We start from the raw sequence: 20,351 nt of genomic DNA, 5'->3' as shown, positions 1-20,351 counted from the left end.
GGTGGTTTTGGTTTGCTTTTATTCTATTAGTAATGGACTGCTCTAGTCTGTTAGTAATAGGCAATAAATTACATTAATCTCCCTATGTTGAGTCAGTTTTGCCCATGATGATACTTGGTCATTGATCTCCTTGTCCTTATCTCAACCTGTGAACCTTTCTTTTTTTTTTTTTAAAAAAAAAAAAAATCATCATATTTTCTCTCTCTTTTCCTTTGAAGAGGGGGAGTAAGAGAGCGGCTATGTTTGGCTGCCCAGTAGGGTAAAAACACCACACTGTTATCCCTATTTCATGTCAAATCATGAAATCATATTGGTAGTCATATGTATCATAACAACTTCTCCTCCTGGTCATGCTTTAGAAGATGATCCCAGTCTGAAGCTTAGACTTTAAAAGTATTATATGTTCCGAAGAATCTGATTTCCAAATTTTAAAGTTGTGCTTGTTTTTTTCCTCACTGCAGATAGAAAATCTCCAAATCAACTACCTTAAATTATTAAAAACATTTATATCTGCTTCTGGATCTGAACCCGATGGGTCAGCTCCACGTTTATTTAAATAGTGCTCTTGAGATGTCCTGTTTTGGAGCTGCTTTTAACAGGGGAATCAAATGTTTCAACCAAGTTTTTCTTTGGTAAGTCATTAGCACTAGAAAAGAATCACAAATTATTTGTCTAGGAAAGAACTTTTATGACTAAATAATGAATCAGTAGGTATCATTTCTTTCACCTCACTGAATACTTGGAGCTGGGGTCATTAAATTGAACAATAGTAGAGCTTTTAGCTACGTTTCTGGTAAAGTCATTATCACAGCTGTCAGCCACTTATATCTGATTCTTGGCCAGACTGGTGAAAAACAATGTTAATAGCATGCTGTAGATGCTAGCAGTGCACTGTGTCTATCTTTATCTCTTTGAACCAGCAATTATTTAGAAGGGCTGCACGGAAATCTGTTTGATAATCATCCATGATGGTTTCAATATAATAGACTTCAGAGGTCGGATCATGCCAAAACACTTCACATTAAAATATTGCTACTCTAATAAGTCTGTGCCATGACATCTTGACAATCTTAATGGCTATTTTTCCTTTACTCATTTACTGCATCTCTAACATTGTCTTCGGTGCCATTCTCTTGGAAAATGGCAGGTCTGACAACAGGATATTGGAGTTTTCTCCATATTAATGTCTAGAGTCAATTTAATCTTATTTATGAGTAAATGTTTCAGTCATCCTGTTCCTGTCATCACTTCTTAGTGCAATTATTTGCAATTCACTTCATATTGCCCTTCTTCATAAGCAGATCATTTTCTTTTTTTCTTTTCTCTTTTCCTTTCCTTTCCTTTCCTTTCCTTTCCTTTCCTTTCCTTTCCTTTCCTTTCCTTTCCTTTCCTTTCCTTTCCTTTCCTTTCCTTTCCTTTCCTTTCCTTTCCTTTCCTTTCCTTTCCTTTCCTTTCCTTTCCTTTCCTTTCCTTTCCTTTCCTTTCCTTTCCTTTCCTTTCCTTTCCTTTCCTTTCCTTTCCTTTCCTTCCTCTCTTTCTTTTCTTTTCTTTTCTTTTCTTTTTTCTTTCTTTTCTTTTCTTTTCTTTTCTTTTCTTTTCTTTTCTTTTCTTTTCTTTTCTTTTCTTTTCTTTTCTTTTCTTTTCTTTTCTTTTCTTTTCTTTTCTTTTCTTTTCTTTTCTTTTCTTTTCTTTTCTTTTCTTTTCTTTTCTTTTCTTTTCTTTTCTTTTCTTTTCTTTTCTTTTCTTTTCTTTTCTTTTCTTTTCTTTTCTCCTCTCCTCTCCTCTCCTCTCCTCTCCTCTCCTCTCCTCTCCTCTCCTCTCCTCTCCTCTCCTCTCCTCTCCTCTCCTCTCCTCTCCCTCTCCTCTCCTCTCCTCTCCTCTCCTCTCCTCTCCTCTCCTCTCCTCTCCTCTCCTCTCCTCTCCTCTCCTCTCCTCTCCTCTCCTCTCCTCTCCTCTCCTCTCCTCTCCTCTCCTCTCCTCTCCTTTCCTTTCCTTTTCCTTTTCTCTCCTTTTCTCTCCTTTCTTGTCTTTCTGAAATATTTCACTTTGAAATTTTGAATGCAAATTAGTTAAAATTTATTATATTAAACCAGTATTTCCCTTGGTGGTACTATAAATAGGAGTACTTTTATTTTATTTGTAGGATTGCCTACAAGTGGACAGCTGAAGAAAAAAATAATAACTGATTATCCTTTCAGAATAGAGACATACTGGCAAGAATATCAAACTAATTGAAGTCCACTTGTGTAGGAAAGTTTTCTAGCACTTAAAGTAATGAGGGTAAGAAAGGATGAATTATTAAAGATCCTTTTTAAAGGTCTGTCATGAAAATGCAGTCTTGTACAGGCCTGCCCAGTAATAAAAAACAGTCAAGCAAAATATTTCAAATAGGCTTGCAAATCACTATTTCAGCCTCTGACTGCTGCCTAACTGAAAAACATACAGAACCCAAAAATGATACATTTTGTATGTTTTTAAAATGTCTGTGTTTGTAACAGGATATTAAAACAGAAATGAAGAAAATTCAAAGAATTTCTGAGGATTTTTCACAGGTCTATTTCATGCTTTTTCTCTTGAATTCTCATGCAAAAGGAGCAACAGAAGGATTAGCAGTCCACTGAAGAGATAGCTTATTTGATTCCCAGCATCAGTGAAGTAAGCAACGACATGGTCACTCTCTCTATGTATGCTGCATAAGCAGACAAAAGACAAATAGAGGAGCAAAATTTCTGAGCATTTCAGGTAGTTCATTTTTCTTCACTGGACTTGAGAAACCTCTGTTTGACTTTAATGATGTTTTATTTCATTAGGAATGTTCCACTGGGTTTTTGGTTACCACTCTTCATCCTCTGTGTTCCCCAGCTTCACACCACATCTGTTTATGCCTTTCCCTTTATTGGCTGAAAGGCTTTCTCATAGACATGGAACCACCAACAACTCTTGCTTTGCTACTCCTGCACAGTTCTCAATACATTGTTTCTTCTGATTTCCTTTTCTTCCTTCAGTTTGGACTTTCAAAAAATGTTCTTATTAAATCATCCACTCATCTTCCATTACATGTATATATATCCCACTAACTATTACTATTATAGGACAACCGATGATCCAGGACAAATCAGCAGTGCAAGCACAATGTACACATCTTGCTTCCACTCTGCTCTTAAGAATAGAGTTATCTTAGGTAAACTGTTGCACAGACTGTGGTAGCAACCTTGATTTCATTTGTTTCTGCCTTACAGAAAGCTCCATGCTGGACTGTGTCAGGAGCTGTCTTTAGCAGGTCACTAGTCATAATAAGTCTGCCCACAAAAGTCTCCTCTCAAAAGTGATCATATGGGAACTGTACCAGGAAACAAAAAGACTTCATGGTCTCATTCAAGACTAAATCAGAAGAAATCATGAAAACAAAGTCAGATATGTTAATCCACTCTTTTAATAATACCATCCATGTGCAAGTTTTAGCAGTTGAGCAGAGAAATGCAATTTCTCCATCCACAGCTACTAGCACCACTTCAAGAAACCAAATACTTCAGTTCCAATAGGATATATTAGTAAAAGAAATAAACTACTGATCTAATCTGTGGAAACATTACAGATTCCCTTTATACTGGTGAGGCAGAAGAAAGTTTATTCCCTCATCTCCTCATTCTGTCCAGGTATTAAGACCTATTTTGAACAGCTTTCCAGCACAAGACAGAAAAGCTTAAGACCCTCAGGCTTCATCAAGCATGAAAATAGCATTCCAGTGCAAGCCTTGCCATTTTGGGCTACCATTTAATAGCTTAAAATAATCCTGAAATCTCTTCAAAATGCTGCTTAGAAATAGTTTCGAAACTAACAACTGCTGAAATGCCACTTTCTTAAAAGAAAATTCCTTTCACAATTTGTTGAATTTTAAAAGATTTTAAGTGTATTCTATTCTTTCAGATGGCATATATTGGTAATCATTCCCTATCTTGTTTTTGATATTTCAGTATATATACTATACATATGGTAAGAACAAATCTTGCTCTCCACAGACCTTGCAGTCCATTGCACATTATCATTTTTTCTGCATTTTCTCTCTTCTATAGGTACTTAAGGTAAGAACTGCCTCATTTTTCAACATAGAAAATGATCAATGATGCAACAGTTGAATAACAGGGCTATGCCACAGGTGGGAAATCCAGGAAGAATTTGTCTATATCAGCAGAACCAATCTTGGGATGTTTCTGGGCCTGCATGACTCGTTTTCAGCCTTCCTTTCCTCCCACCCTGCTGTGCCGGGGGAAATGGATCCATCCATGTTTTACCCTCTAATATCCTGTTAACAGACTGAAGGGCTTTTAGAACAGACATTGGAGAAGCCACTCTTTTCTAACATGGAGTTGATTTTCTATGGCTTTGTTTCAGAGAGCACAGCAGTAACCCTATTAACTGCATTGTGCTTCCATAATAAAGCTTCCTATTTACTCTACTCATGCCACCCATGTCTGCTGGGTATTAACCCATGCAGTAAGTCCTGACTGCAGAGTCCCTTTGCTCAGCACTGAGCAAGACAATCTGAGACAGCAGTTGAGATACCATGAGGAGACATTACGCCACACTCGACCTGCACTGCTTGTTCTCTTCCCTCTGTGTCCAGTGGCACTTCATGCATTGATTGCTCTCCTAACCAACTGCTAGAGAAAAGCGTAATTACCACTTATATGTTGGAAAATAATCATGTGACAAGGAAAACATCCAGGTTCAGTTCTGCACAGTGACAACAGATCAACTGAAGTGGACTGAGCGAGATGGACATACACACCCTTGCCCATATCCACAGACTGTGGACACCTTGTCCAATTGTGGCATCAGTGCTCTTACATTGTAACCAGACACCCTTTAGTGGGTCACATCAATACAGAAAATGAGCAAATGAAAACAGAGATAACTAGGCAAAAAAAAAAAAAAAAAGTTGGAAAATACCTCTGCAAGCCATTTAGTTTGACATCCTTTTGACATCAAGCAGTGCTGGCTTCAAAGCTGGGTCTAGTAGTTCAGGTGGCATTTGGACACAGTCTGTCTTTGGAGAACCCAACGTCCTTGCACAGCCCCTTCCAGTACTGGACCATGTTCACAAGGAGGACTTTTTCCCCTTCGCCCAACAAGTGTAACGCTTTATGATTTGCTGCCTCTTGACCTTTCACTGTACACAGAAGAATCTGTCTCTTCCCTCTCTACAAGCAGTGCCTAGCTCGTGGAAGGCTGGAGTTATCTCCCCCTGTGCCTGAACCTTCTCCAGGCCAAACCAGCCCATCTCCCTCAGCCTCTCCTTTGGATGTTATTTGCTCCAGCCCCCTGACCACACTGGTGACTCTTGCCCTGCTGAACTCTCTCCACCTTGTCCTCATCCCTCTTCAAATAAAAGTTGAACATAATTCCCTGTTTCTATCTTGTATTTATTCCAATGCCATAAAAAGACATTACCACAATGCTAGAACAGCTTTTCTAGATTACATTCAACAGGAGAAGGTGTACCAGCAGCTCCAAATACTGAAGCACTCTGTGATCTCGGTAATAAATACAGGAAACCAAAGTTCAGTGACCGTGACCTTAAAACTAAACTCAAGGTATTAAATTATCCTGGGCTGTAACTGAAATGTAATGGTCTGACAATGGGGATGTGAGTTTAATATTAGGTATTTCTTGCACCTGTGTTTAGACAATCAAGTACCTACTAGTAGATTGAGATGAACAGTCTCAGATCAAACAGAAATACAGAGAGTTAGACAACAGCTAGATTTCAAATAAATCTGAAGCAAAAGCGACCTGCCAATAGGCAACCAAAAGTGTTTCTTTAAGAATAAAAAAAAAATTAAAAAATCAAGATCTCTTTACCAGGGCACTTTCTAAGACTCTATTCTGGTCCAACTAAAACTGTTTTTTGTTTGTTTGCTTGTTTGTTTGTTTGTTTTTAAGAAAAAACTCATACAGTCATCAAAAATGAATTTTGACATGCAAACAGTAAACTGCAGAAATTTCACTGTAATATCTACCTGTAAAGGTTTCTTGGCACTTTTGTCTAGCTTTACATTTCCATATCTATTGCTCTAACAATCTCAGTGTTGAAATGTTAACTGTGTTGAAGGGATACTCAAACTGTGAACTGAATCGTAAATACTACAGTACTTGTACCCGTTCACATCTGTTTCCTTTCCTTCTCTTATTTCTTTCTCTTATTTATTGTCTTATGATAAAATTACAAACTCTTTAAGACTGTCTTGGTTTGTTTACAGTCATTCTGCTACATAGCCAGAACACATTTCAAATCAAAAATACAGAGTTTTTAATTTTATATAAATCATTCACATGCCTAATTTTGGTATATGAGTTTATAAGATGTATATTTATATGAGGTGTATTTTTGTTTGTTTTTGAAGTCTGATCTAACAATTCTATCAAGTCTCTGTAATGTCACTGAAGAAAATAACTCGTGGTTGGAAATATGCAACCTTGCTCATCCACTGTCTTCATCTATGTTTATGTAATACCACTAAATAAATATGCCATTACGCAAACTCCTGATTATTGGCAAAACTGAAATTAGTAGATGTGAAAAACAAGGGACAGATTCTGACCTCCAAACAAGAAGTTGTAGGAAGTTATACTAATGTAAGACCAGGGAGTATATAGTATGTTTCACTGAGTTCAGAAGAGGATTTGAATAAGGATTGGAACAAACCACCTAACATTCATTATCAAAAATGTTCTTTCATATTAAGAATGGTTCACCTTGACATATATGCTATGCCATTCTACTCATGTTTAAAGTGAGAACCTGGTAACTGATAATGTAGATTCTTCTCATCAGACACCATTATAATGTGCAACAAGTAAGAAATCAAGACTCAGATGCATTCTGTGTTGAATTTGAATACAAAGACAAAAGATTCAAATGATATACTATTTATAGCAATGGTATGCTTCGATTTATCCCACATTTTTCCTATTTTCTGCATTTTCCATAAAAGAGAGTGTAACCCCAAAATAGCTGCTGCAGCCAAAACAATAGCATTTCAATGCAACATGGTGCTCTGACCCAATGAATATCAGATGCTTCTGTCAAGCAGGAAACTTGCAGTTAGAGCAGCAACAGCCATACTGTGCCTTTTATTCTAACAAGAAGAGGAAAAAGAGCATTGGAATCTGCCATAATCCATCTTGGCTTAGCAGTATTTAATGACAGCTTGAGAAAAAAAAAAAGAAAAAAAAAAAGAAAAAAAAAAAAGAAAAAACAAAGGAAGGTGGGAAGCAGCTCACATTGAGAAACTGAAAGGGGAATTAAAATGATTAAAATAAAATAGTACTGATGCTTGCATTTTTATGGCTGTTTAGAAAGATCTTTAGTCAGAAAAAGGCTTCACCAAGATGTTAAGTACACTTTTAGCTAAATTCTGGTGATTTTCCACCTGAGAAATCAGTGGTAAATCATATTTCCAAAACTGAACTGTAGGACCTGATAAATCATTTACCAGTTTGCAATGAATAACTCAAGATTAGGTCCAGTAAGCAAATTATGCATTTCCTACATTTCTACCCTGGCTCTAGGAACCTGAGATTCAGATTTTCAACAGGGGCTATGTAACAGTAACGAATGATGCACATCAGCTCAAGTTCTCCCACTGAAGCCAATGGCAAAGGTTCCATCTCCTTTCAACCTAGTCAGAATTGTAACCAAATACTAATCCTAAATTAATTGCTTCTGTAAAACAGAAATTAATTGAACTCCTCTGATGTTTGACTCCTATCTGAGATAGGAGAAACAAATTCCCAGCAGTTTTTCAGTCCCTGTATCTATTTGCCAGGAAAGGCAGTACACGAGAAATTAGATTGGCACATCCTTTTAAAACCTTGCTGCAATTATTAATCTAAAGAGGGATGTGCTGGTATATACAGTCAGCGTTCATGAACACTTCAGGGACTTTATCAGCAAAAGTTTGGTTTATAGTCATGCACTACATTATAAGTAACACAGTCATAAGTCTTATTTTGAATCACTTAGAGGATTTCCTGCCAATGTTAAAAATGGCCATAGTTTATCTGAATGTGACATATCACACTCAGAAGAGGATTTCCCCACCAAAAAGGAAATATATATATATAATAATAATAAATATAATATATATATCCTATATCTTATATTTATGATTTCATCTTGTAAATTAATTCTGCTTGTTAATGACTACAGTAACTTACTATAATAATTTAAAGAGTTTCAATATTTTCACTGCAATATTCCATGCTATGGGAATTTGCAGTGTAACAAATTGAACCTGTCCTTCATAAGAAAGGAATCCATTTTCAGTAGGCACATATCTTTTAAATCTTCTATGACTTGATTTTGTTACTAAGTATTGTTACCACTGGAGAAGCACTCTTAATCAAAAGAAAATGCTCTGTCTTTTGCACACTGTAGACAATGTATATTGTGTTAACAATTCTAAACCTGATTTAGCACAATTCTCTACAGATTTGTTCTGTTCTCATATTCTGTATAATTGCATTAGATTTGAAATTTAGCACTTAATGGTAAACGAAGGTGTTTATTCCTACCTGCAGGAGCCTGCCATATGACTGGAATCTAGTTTACATTATGTTCTATATAGTCAAAATCTAGATGTACACTTATAATAAGAAAATAAAAAGCCTACATTGATTTTAAAAGGACAGTTAAATAAACTTCTGCTAATCCAGATTATTTCTTATTACTTTCATAAACCAGAACTTGAGTACTGACATGGAAAAATACTATGCCTCAGAAAATGATTCTCAGTAAAAAGTTCCTAATCCAGTCATAATCATCTATAAAAATAACAAAAACAAGACATCATTAAATCAACAGCCAAGAGTTATATTAAAGGAGGTATTAGAGCTGAAATCAGAATGAACTTGAATACAACAACATTGGAAGGGTATTGAAGTATTTTGTCTCCAGAATACACACAACTGTCTGTTGGACTTGCCAGAGAAAAGTGTCTGAATAAAAGTTTTAAGAGATAGCAAGGAATGAAATGAAAGGGATGTTCCTCCAAGGCACTATTATCATACTAAAATGTATACAGGTTTTACCCTTAATATATTACAAAAGCTAAGGAAAGAATTTATTTGTTTGACTTCTTACAGCACAGTCTCCCCATTCATACATGTCTGCTCTGAACATAACAGCTTTTCGGCATCACTGAACAATTTATAGACTGGGGACTTAATTTTGGAATATTAATCTCCTTTCAGTCTTTGCTTGTTTGCCAGATTGCAAGAAATACAACTAGATGGATATCAACAAAAATGTAACATGTCAGTCATAACAGAAAAATCACATTAAATAAATCTACAGATACAATACAAAGATAAAAATCAAAAACAGAAATAATGGATATTTTGAGAAAATTATTCTAGAAAATAGCCACTTAATCTTTTCTAAGTGGAAATCATGCCACACAAATCTAATAAAAGCCTTTGAAAGGGGTCACACAGTTCTTATTTAGTTAATAACCTGCTTGGACTCACAGAAGATTTTCTCCCAAGGCTTTTGAGGAAACTAGAATGATAACAAAATAAGAAGAGGACTTTGCATAAATAACCGATTATTTAAAAGACAAAAAAGGCAGGGACTGGGAAAATGATCAGGTTCAAGACCATCTAAGGAGCCTGAATGTGTACGTCTACGAGACCTGATGAGATGAATCCAAAGGTCCTGAGGCAACTGGCAGATGAAGTTGCTAAGACACTATTCATGATATAGGAGAATGTGTGGCAGTCCAGTGAAGTTCCCACGGACTACAAAAGGGGAAAGATAACCCCCCATTTTTAAAAAGAATTTAAAAAAATAAGACCCAGGGTGCTAGAGCCCAGTCAGCCTCACCTCTGTGCATGGCAAGATCATGGAGCACATCCTCTGGGAAATTGTGCTAAGGCACATGGAAGATAAGAAGGTGACTGGTGACAGCTGGCATGCCTTCACTGAGGGCAAATTGACAACGTTGGTGGCCTTCTGAGACAGGGTTACAGCATTGGTGGGTAAGGGAAGAATAACTGACGTCATCTACCTGGACTTGTGAAAAGCATTTGACACTGTCCCCGTACAGCATTATTATCTCTAAATTGAAGAGACATGGATTTGATTGATGGGTTCATAAATGTAAAAGGAATTGGCTGGATGGTCACACTTCTACAACTCTCTGAGTCTCTCTCCAGTGGCTCCATGTCCAGCTGGAGACCATTGGTGAGTGCTGCTCCTCAGGGGCTGGTATTGGGACCAGTACTATTTAACATCTTTGTCGGTGACATGCACAGTGGGATTGAGTGCACCCTCACCAAGTCTGCAGATGTCACCAAACTGTGTGGTGTGGTCAACACTAGGGAAGGGATGCCATCCAGAGGGACCTTAACACACTTGAGAGTTAGGCCTGTACAAACCTCATGAAGTTCAACAAGGCCAAGTGCACCCAGGTCCTGCACCCGGCTTGGGAAAATTCCAAGCATAAACACGAGCCGGGTGAGGAATGCATTGAAAGAAGCCCTGAGGAGAAGGACTTAGTGGTGTTGGTAGATGAAAAACTCACCATGAGCTGGCAATGTGTGCTTGCAGCCCAGAAAGCCAACCGTATCCTGGGCTGCATCAAAAGAAGCATGGGCAGCAGGGCAAGGGAGGTAGTTGTCACCCTCTGCTCTGCTCTCATGAGACCCCACCTGGAGTCCTGTGTTCAGCTTTGGGGTCCCCAGACACAAGAAGAACACAGACTTATTAGAATGAGTCCAGAGAAAGATCACAAGGATGATCAGAAGGCTGGAACACCTCTCCTATGAAGACAGGCTGAGGGAGTTGCGACTGTTTATCTTAGAGAAGAGAAGGCTCCAGGAAGACCTTATTGCAGCCTTTCAACACTTAGAGGGGGAGAAACTTTTTACTTGGGCCTGTAGACACAAGACAAGGAGTACTGATTTTAAACTAAAAGAGGGCAGATTTAGATTAAACAATGGGAAGGAATTATTCTCCATGAGGGTGGTGAGGCAGAGGAACAGTTCAGTGCCTGTCCAGAGAAGTTGTGGATGCCCTATCCCTGGAAGTGTCCAAGGCCTTGCTGGTTAGGGATTTGGGCAATCTGATCTTTAAGCTTCCTTCCAACCCAAACCATTTTGTGGTTCTATGAAACAGAAGATAGGTGTAAATTGTCAGTCTCTGCCTTCGAATAAGATCCCAGAATCACAGAATATCCCGAGTTGGAAGGGACCCACAAGAATCACTGAGTCCAACTCCTGATTCCACAAAGGACCACCCAAAAATCAGACCAAGTGTCTAAGAGCGTTGCCCAAACACTTCTTGAACTCCAGCAGCTCGGTGCTGTGACAACTGCTCTGGGGAGCCTGTCCCAGTGCCCAACCACCCTCTGAGAGAAGAATCTTTTCCTAACACCCAGCCTGACCCTCTCCTGTCCCAGCTCCATGCCGTTCCCTCAGGCCCTATCACCAATCACCTGAGAGAAGAGGTCAGTGTCTGCACCTCCACTCCCCCTCATGTAGGCCATGATGAGGTCTCCCCTCAGTCCCCTCTTTTCTATGCTGAACAAACCAAGTGATTTCTTCACTCCTCATATGTCTTCCTGTCTAGTCCCTTCAACATCTTTGTAGCACTGGAGTTCCATTGGAATGTGCCCTTAGGTCTGTGCTATTCAAGGGGCATATCAACAATATGATGAGAAAGTTTGGTAATGTTACTAGGTGTCCTGGTTTCAGCTAGGATAGAGTTAATTTTCTTCCTAGTAGCTGGCATGGTGCTGTGTTTTGGATTCAGGATGAGAATAGTGGTGATAACACAATGATGTTTTAGCTTTTGTAGCACAGTGCTTGCACAGAGCCAAGGACTCTCCTGCTTCATATTCTGCCCTGCCAGCAACAACGCTGGGGGTGCACCAGGAGCTGGGGGCGGGACACAACCAGGACAGCTGGCCCAGGCTGGCCAAAGGGACGGCCCATACCATGTGGTATCATGCTCAGCAATTAATATGGGGTGGTTGGCTGGGGGGCTGGGAGGGGTTGCTGAGCTGCCAGACAGGTTAAACCATAACACTAGGTAACAGTACTAAAATTAAGAGCTAATTGTGAAGAAGAGCAGAACACAGGCACAGGACTGAATGACCAGACAATAAAATAGCAGCTGAAATATAATACATACAAATAAAAAGTGATGCACTTGAGAACAAAAGATCTGATTTTACATATAAATCAAGAGTTCTGAATTTACCAAACAACTCAGAAGACTGTGGAGTTAACACTCCATGGAAACATAAGCTCACTGTTCAGTAAAGGTTAAAAAACAAACAAGAAAAAAAAAAAAAAACAAAAACAAAAACAGGTGTTTGACATTATTAGGGAAGGAATAGGAAATGAAACAGAGCACAACATTATACCACTGTATAAATATGTGCTTCAGGAGCATTTTGAAGCATGACGTAGTTCTGGCCTACTCTCATTTCAAAAAGAGCTTTATAGACATCAGGGAGGTTCAGAGATGGGTAACAAGGATGATGCAAAGTGCGGAAAAGCTTCTTCGCAAAGAGCTGCTAAATAAAATCATCATCATTATCATTGTTTTCCTCAGTGAAAAATGTTTCCTTTATGTCTAGCCAAAACCTCCACTCTTCCATTGAAAGTCACTGAACTGGCTGATGCTTATCTGTATCTTCATTCTTCAAAATAAAAAAAAAAAAAAGGAATTGGGGGAAGGGTCATCAGATGAAGATGGCAGGAGTAAGGTTCAAAACAGGAAAAGGATAGACAGTCTACACAGAGCTGTTTGAGTTGTGGGAGTTCTTGCCAAGACTCTTACAGGTTACAAAACTTAATGCGACTTCAAGGAGAGACTTGGCATGTTCATTCATATACATGGAAGCTTCTTAATAAATGCGTAGGAGACATGATATTTGGATAAATGAACCCTCATTTTCACCTGGCATAGCTGTTCTTAAATTACTGGTCTTTAAATAGTCATAAACTCACAGAATGGTTTGGGTTGGAAGGGACATTAAAGGTCAACCACTTCCAACCGCCTGCCATGGGCAGGGACACCTCCCACCAGACCAGGCTCCTCAAAGCCCCATCCAACCTGGCCTTGAGCACCTCCAGGGATGGGGCATCCACAGCTTCTCTGGGCAGCCTGTGCCAGTGCCTCACCAGCCTCACAATAAAGACCTTCTTCCTACTGTCTAATCTAAATTTCCCCTCTTTCCATTTAAAGCCATTCCTCTTGTCCTATCACTCCACCCCGTGACAAAGAGTCCCTCCCCAGCTTTCCTGCAGGCTCCGTGTATGTGCTGAAAGGCTGCTGCAAGGTCTCTCCAGAGCCTTCTCTTCTCCAGGCCGAACAACCCCAACTCCCTCAGCCCCTCTTCATAGGAAAGGTGCTCCAGCCCTCTGATCATCCTTGTAGCACTCCTCTGGGCTCATTCTAATCTGTGTCCTTGTGCTTTTAACTGTTCCTTGTAAAATATAACCGTCATTGGTGGGAACTGTAGAAAAACATTTTTTCTGTTCAATTTTTCTCCTTACTAATTCTGCATTAATGATAGCACATCTTCTACGTGGAGCTTTTTTATACAGTGTGTATAAAAGAAAGTTCTTCAGTTTTAAACATCATGATTCTACAGTCCATTTTACCTCTCATAAACCCACCTACATTGTCTTACTAGAGACCCAAAACATCACCTCTTTGTCTCTTTCAGACATTAAATTAGATGTACAGCAGGCAAGTGAGGATTTGTCAAAAATACCTTCAAGGCTCACAAGGCATTACAAATAATGGTTCTGATGGACAAGAACCTTTTTCATAAGTGCTAGCTCTCATGCTGTTATGAAAGCCGAATTCAGTGCTCTTGAACATTAAGGATAAATGTTACTTGCTACATACGGAGAAAGTGCACCTAAAATCTCTCCCAAGCACATTCACCAGTGTACTTCACGACTATCTCCAGCAGCATATCACTCATTTGGAACTAAAACTCTCCTGAGTATATGTTGCTGATCATTAAAAATTGTCCCAAATGCCCAGTTTCATACTTTGCATCAGCTGACTCCAGAGTCAAAACTCATGTAATTTAAGTCATTTCACTTGGGAAGGGGGAGGGAATAAAGATAAATCCCTCAAACAAACAAAAATAGGACAAAGCCCCAAAAAACTGACCACAGTTCTCCTCCATCTTGGTGAAATGTTGCTCTTTGTATGGTTTACTAACAAGAAACAGACCTTGAAGTTAAAATCTGCATGTTAAAACATTTTAATATCAAAACTGAAGTGCCAGTATCAGAGCATACTGTAATTGTCTCATGTCTGGTTTTATGATGGACGCCATTAGTTTTGTTATTTTATTTTAGGTAGTAAATCCTGAAGACCTCATTGAATATAAAAAATTAAGCAAAGAATAGTACAGAAAAGAAAATCTGGAAGAACATTTGTAACTAGGGAGAGAGACTATATTTTGTAGAATATATGACTGCTATGCAATTCCCCACAGTTAACTATGTTTACTGAGCTAACCATTAAAATTTTGGATTTTAGCAGCATAAAAAGCCAGATGAAATCATTTCAAATTAGGATGTGATTATCCTTTCCACGGTGTGTTTTATTTTTATCAACTGAAAATAAAAACAAAAGTTGCTGACCCAAGATTTAGTTCAAAGATGGGAACATACTGAACTTGTGTGGAAAAGGGAGGTTCAAAGATAAAGAGGAAAGAAAGGAATAAAATTACTCAGGCCAAAGCCGAAAGCTATAATGTGTCTGCATAACCAGTTTTGTAATTTTTAATACTGAGTGGTGAAAAAAGTTGAATAACTCAAAGTTGTAAACAAAGTCAGCCTTCAGTAGACAGAAATATGAGAAATTTGCCAGAGGTAAAAACACACTCTAAAAAAATATATCTCCTTCCCTGAAGGGAAAGTTTTCATTACATTGCTCTGCTTTCACTTGATTGAAAGATATTCCAAAAGAGACCTGTATGATATACAGAAGAGACACATCTTCTAATTTTACCAAAGACATTTTCTGAAATGCCTTTGAATACTACAGACAGCGTAGTTTAAGAGCTCCATAATGTCTTTCATTGCACCAATCATTGCATCAGTGCAGGCCCAACACTACTGAAAGGAGCACCCATACAAAACAAAGTACAATAGCATCACTGACGAAAACAGGGTTTTTTGTGCTTTTTCCTTCAGAAAAATAATTTGAGACCTGGTGGAGAAGGGACAACTATTTTCCCAACATACAGGATTCTCCAGAACCTTTATCTTCAAGGAAAAACTTATGTCAATTTACACTCTAACAATTTACCCTTTCCAGAAGCAACTTAGAGTATAAATAAACTGTAAAGCCAAGTACTTTGAAGAACCTTGCAGAAGAGGAAGCAGTCTAGCTAAAAACTGAGTTAATTATATGCTGTTTGATATAACAGAACTTAAGTCCCATAAGTGGGTAGTAAATCATTTATTAGGCGTAAAGTCCAGATTTCCACACATGGATCAACAAATTTCATTACAAGCAAATCTGAATCTTAAAAAAAAAAAAAAAAAGCATGTACTCTCCTCATAAAAGGTGTATCCAGCTTTATTCTTAGTTTCTTAGTTTAAATTTAACAGACTAAGAAGATATTTTTTTCAGAACATAGCCATTATATAACTTTTTTTTTGTAGTTTCCAGACCCAGCATCCCCAAAGTGTTGATAGCATTACAAGAGCTGCCCAGGATAATACAAAGGCAAACATATTTAGCCAATACAGTTTCTCCACAGCATTGAAAGTCTAAATGTGTAGACATTGCTGAAAAATTAACACTTCAAGCTGGGAAAAAAAGGAAAAATTCCTTAGGACAATTTATTTTCCCCTTCCCCAACCAGTAGCTTTGCAACCATTTAAAATTAAAGCCCAGAGGGGAAAAGATATGTCAGAAAGCAGATGGGAAAGAGGGGGAAAGAGGAACAGAACTTTCTAACACATCAGTGAAGACAAAGCAGCAGATATTCATTATCTAAATGTAGGAATGTGACTTTATGCAGGAGCCCAGAATCCTAACCTGCTCAGCACAGACAAGGACATGCTCCCATCTCATATCCTCTGAAATGTCCTAGAGAGTTCTCAGACAGTGGGAAACAAACGCTCCCGACCTGTGTATCTGAACAGCATACCTAAAGCATACCTGGGACCTGATGAGATGAATCCAAGGGTCCTGAGGCAACTGGCAGATGAAGTTGCTAAGACACTATTCATGATATAGGAGAACGTGTGGCAGTCCAGTGAAGTTCCCACGGACTACAAAAGGGGAAAGATAACCCCCCATTTTTAAAAAGAATTTAAAAAAATAAGACCCAGGGTGCTAGAGCCCAGTCAGCCTCACCTCTGTGCATGGCAAGATCATGGAGCACATCCTCTGGGAAATTGTGCTAAGGCACATGGAAGATAAGGTGACTGGTGACAGCTGGCATGCCTTCACTGAGGGCAAATTGACAACGTTGGTGGCCTTCTGAGACAGGGTTACAGCATTGGTGGGTAAGGGAAGAATAACTGACGTCATCTACCTGGACTTGTGAAAAGCATTTGACACTGTCCCCGCACAGCATTATTGTCTCTAAATTGGAGAGACGTGGATTTGATTGATGGATTCATAAATGTAAAAGGAATTGGCTGGATGGTCAAACTCAGAAAGTCGTAGTCAATGGCTCCATGTCCAGCTGGAGACCACTGGTGAGTGCTGCTCCTCAGGCGTTGGTACTGGGACCAGTACTATTTAACATCTTTGTCGGTGACATGCACAGTGGGATTGAGTGCACCCTCACCAAACTTGTGGACAACACAGTTGAGGGAAAGGACAACACATCCAGAGGTGTGGGTGAGAGGTAGGTCCATGGGAACCTCATGAAGTTCAACAAAGCCAAGTGCACCCAGGACCTACACCTGGGTTGGGATGATTCCAAGCAAAAGTACCAGCTGGGTGGAAAAAGAAGCATTTCAAAAACGCATGACCACCAGGACAAGGGAGTAGACTGTCCCCCTCTTCTCCACTCTCATGAGACCCCACCTGGAGTCCTGTGTTCAGCTCTGAGGCCCCCAGCACAAAAAGGGCATAAATGTATTATAGTGAGCCCAGAGGAGGGCCATGAGGACGCTCAGAGGGCTGGAGCATCTCTCCTATGAAGACAGGCTGAGGGAGCTGGGGTTGTTCAGAAAGCTCCAGGGAGACAATGGGATCCCATAGACAATGGGATCAGGTGCACCATCAGCAAGTTTGCAGATGACACCAAGTTGAGTTGTGCAGTTGATACAATAGAAGGAAGAGATGCCATCCAAAGGGACCTGGACTGGCTGGAGAAGTGGGCCCATGTGAACTGCATGAGGTTCAACAAATCCAAGTGCAAGGTGCTGCACCTGGGTTGGGGCAATCCCAGACAAGAGAACAGACTGTGATGGGAGAAGAATTCACTGAGGGCAGCCCTGCAGAGAAGGACCTGGGGGTCCTAGTGGATGAAAAGCTCGACATGAGCCAGCAGTGTGTGCTTGCAGTCCAGAAGTCCAACTGCATCCTGGGCTGCATCAGAAGAGGTGTGACCAGCAGGTCGAGGGAGGTGATTCTCTCCCTCTCCTGTGCTCTTGTGAGGCCTCACCTGAAGTGCCACGTTCAGCTCTGGGGCTCCCAGTATAAGAAGGATATGGACCTGTTTGAGTGAGTCCAGAAAAGAGCTACAAAGGTATGGTCAGAGTGCTGGAACAGCTCTCCAATGAAGGCAGGCTGAGAGAGCTGGGAATGTTCAGCCTGGAGAAGGGAAAGCTCCAGGGAGACCTCATTGTTACCTTTCAATATTTAAAGGGGTCTTGTGAAAAAGGTGGGGAAGGACGTTTTACTTAGGTAAATAATGATAGGACAAAGGGGAATAGTCTTAAACTAAGAGAGGATACATTTTGACTAGGTATTAGGAGGAAAGTCTTCACCGTAAGGGTAGTGAGGCACTGGAATAGGTTTCCCAGAGAAGCTGTGGATGCCCCATCCCTGGAGGTGTTCAAGGCCAGGCTGGATGGGACTTTGGCCAACCTGATCTAGTGGATGGCATCCCTGCCTATTGCAGGGGGGTTGAGTTAGATGATCTTTAAGGTTCCTTCCAACCCGAGCCATTCTACGATTCTATAATTAATGAAAGAAGAAAGCAGGAAAGCTGGAATGCATCTTTCACAACATGCCACATTGAAGATGGGAACTTTTTCCTATACTTCCAAATTCATGTTAATAAATCAAAGGAAAACAGTTCAATGTTACTAAGTTTCACTGGCATGGCATTTGAAGAATCCTCCTGTAAGGCCTCAATTATTTTCAGGCTGCATTTCCTGTTACCTTTAATAAAAGGCCATGTGGTGAGAGTTGCAACATGTGCTGAATTTGGCAATGATGTATCAGCAATTTATCCTAAGAACTGCAAGTGTAGGACTCAAGGAATGTCTTGCTCCAAAACTAAAATTTCAAATAGCTTCCACAATTGATTTCATTCTGCAAATACTCAAAAACTTAAAAGTGGAGAACACCCTCTGAAGAATATAGAATTGGGGTCACACTACAGTATCATCTTGATTCAAAAGAGAAAATAAAATGAGACATGGATATACAGGATAATTACTGTCCATTTTGTGCATATTTAAACTCAATATCCCTTTGTTTCAAAGCAGTAAACAGAAATAATTTTAAGCATCATCAACAAAACTTATTTTGATCAGGCATTTCTTTTCAAAAAAAAAAAAAAAACGATTTATTGTGGGTGAAGTTAGTCCATAGAAAAATGGTGTTATGATGCCAAAATCTAAGCTACCCCTTCTAAACTGGTGGAATCACTTAAAATACTATATGTTCCACTTGCTGCTTTCTATTCTTCACTATTTCACAAACCTTATTGGTTATACACAGATCACAGAACTCAGAACACGGAATTGTAACATTTAACAAATTTAAATTTCTTTAGCTGGCATCATGAAACTGCAACAGCATGAAAAATGAAGATTGTGGCCGTAGAGATACGTACACAGCAGCCAAGCCTGCTCTTGAACTTCAATAGTATCTGTACTCTGTGTCCACTTGTAAAAGTCTCTGCAGCTCCTAAAACACAAATTCAGTGCTTAAGCTCTGAATTTCCAGAAGCACTGAATGTGCACAGAGACGCAGATTTCTGTCACTTCACTTAGTGCTGTATAGACTCAAGTAGTGGCTATGACTCAACACCTTGGCAGGAACATCTCCTAATCATGCTGTGTTCACCTGAGAATCAGGCAATTAACTACTGACATGTAATTACTAACAGCCAATAAATTCACTGAACTCATTTCATACAATAATATCACAAAGTTATTTTACTAGAGATTTCTTATTTTAGAACATGTTTAAAAATTCAATTTACTGTTGAGAGAGGAGAGGAAGGAGCTGGACTGCTAGCTATTTGGATGGGTTTGAGACATAAAAATGTGCAACATCTGCACACAAATGTGTAGTGCCTCATTGCAGAGCTCATGATAAATTGCTCATCTCTGTCCATGCAAACATTGCCTGTGCTGACAAAACTTTTACCTACTCTGAAACTGGTACTTTAACAACTTGGTCTTATAACTAAAATCTTGTCATTTTCCAAAAATTAAGACATTGTTAGCAAGTGTGCAAACTTGCAAAAATGAAACTTTAGATCTCAGGTATCCATTTACGCACAGTCAAAAATGTCTTCAAAATATTGACCACATGTCATTTACAAGTCTGCAGTCCCTGGCTAAAGAAACAGGGTTTTGCTCATTTACCTGCTTTCAAAAACATTACACAGTAACAACAAGACTTCTACTCTTTCACTCCTCAGCTTGTAAAGGGATTTTTAATTAGATTTTGTTGTTTTTATATAACGAATCTTGTCCATTTTACATTTATGTTCCAATAAGAAGTCCACTTTAAAGAAACTTTCCTCCGAGAAGCTACAGGTGGCCTTTTTCCCCAGTCTTGTGTTTATCGAGTGCCACATTAAGCCATGTATCTTGCCTTTACTACTTTTACCGAGGACACAGCTTCCTGGATTCTATTCCAGTACTCTGAAAAACTTGCACTTTTTAGTTCTTCATGAATAGGAGAAATGGTTAGAAATACAGGTTGTAGTTTGAGTCTGTTCTCTGCTACTGTTTACTAACCCAACCAACAAATTACGGTCTTTCCTACACAATCATCCTGCATGAGAACCTTGTAACATCTGACCATTAACCAAATAATACAAATCTTAAAACACAGCTGCCACTGACACTGTCCAGTTCACAATTTCAGAGATACTCAC

The 20,351-nt window shown here is 39.2% G+C and overlaps 1 protein-coding gene across 2 annotated transcripts in view; it reads right to left on the bottom strand.

Annotated features, from left to right (window-relative positions):
* PDE4D (phosphodiesterase 4D) overlaps positions 1 to 20,351 on the bottom strand; it is a 636,407-nt gene that overhangs the window by 511,947 nt on the left and 104,109 nt on the right. The window lies entirely within an intron of this gene.

The sequence above is a fragment of the Anser anser genome (genome assembly GCF_964211835.1).
Source record: "Anser anser genome assembly, chromosome: Z".
Classification (NCBI taxonomy): Eukaryota; Metazoa; Chordata; class Aves; order Anseriformes; family Anatidae; genus Anser; species Anser anser.
Note: the sequence above shows the minus strand (reverse complement) of the source record. Positions and strands in the feature narration are given on the sequence as shown.